The sequence below is a fragment of the Chaetura pelagica genome, unplaced genomic scaffold (assembly GCF_000747805.2).
Source record: "Chaetura pelagica isolate M959 unplaced genomic scaffold, ChaPel_1.0 scaffold78, whole genome shotgun sequence".
In the NCBI taxonomy this organism is placed as follows: domain Eukaryota; kingdom Metazoa; phylum Chordata; class Aves; order Apodiformes; family Apodidae; genus Chaetura; species Chaetura pelagica.
In genome coordinates this window covers 1734323-1734525 of record NW_009954492.1, presented here as the reverse complement: position 1 = coordinate 1734525, position 203 = coordinate 1734323, and positions in this window count along the sequence as shown.

The window sequence follows — 203 nt, the reverse complement described above, 5'->3', positions numbered from 1 at the left end:
CTGTCTCTCATGGGCGCCCGGTGCTCCGGCCGGGGGGAGTGGGCGAGCTCGGGGAGGCTCCTGGGTGGGCGCTGAGGGATGAAGTCAGTCGGCAGGAGGGCCGGCTGGGCTGCAGGAGAGGCAGGGTGAGGCTGAGGGCCCGGCATCGGGCGCCGTGGTTGGTCAGCAGGAGTGGATTTCCAGCGAGTAAGTTTGGGGAATTA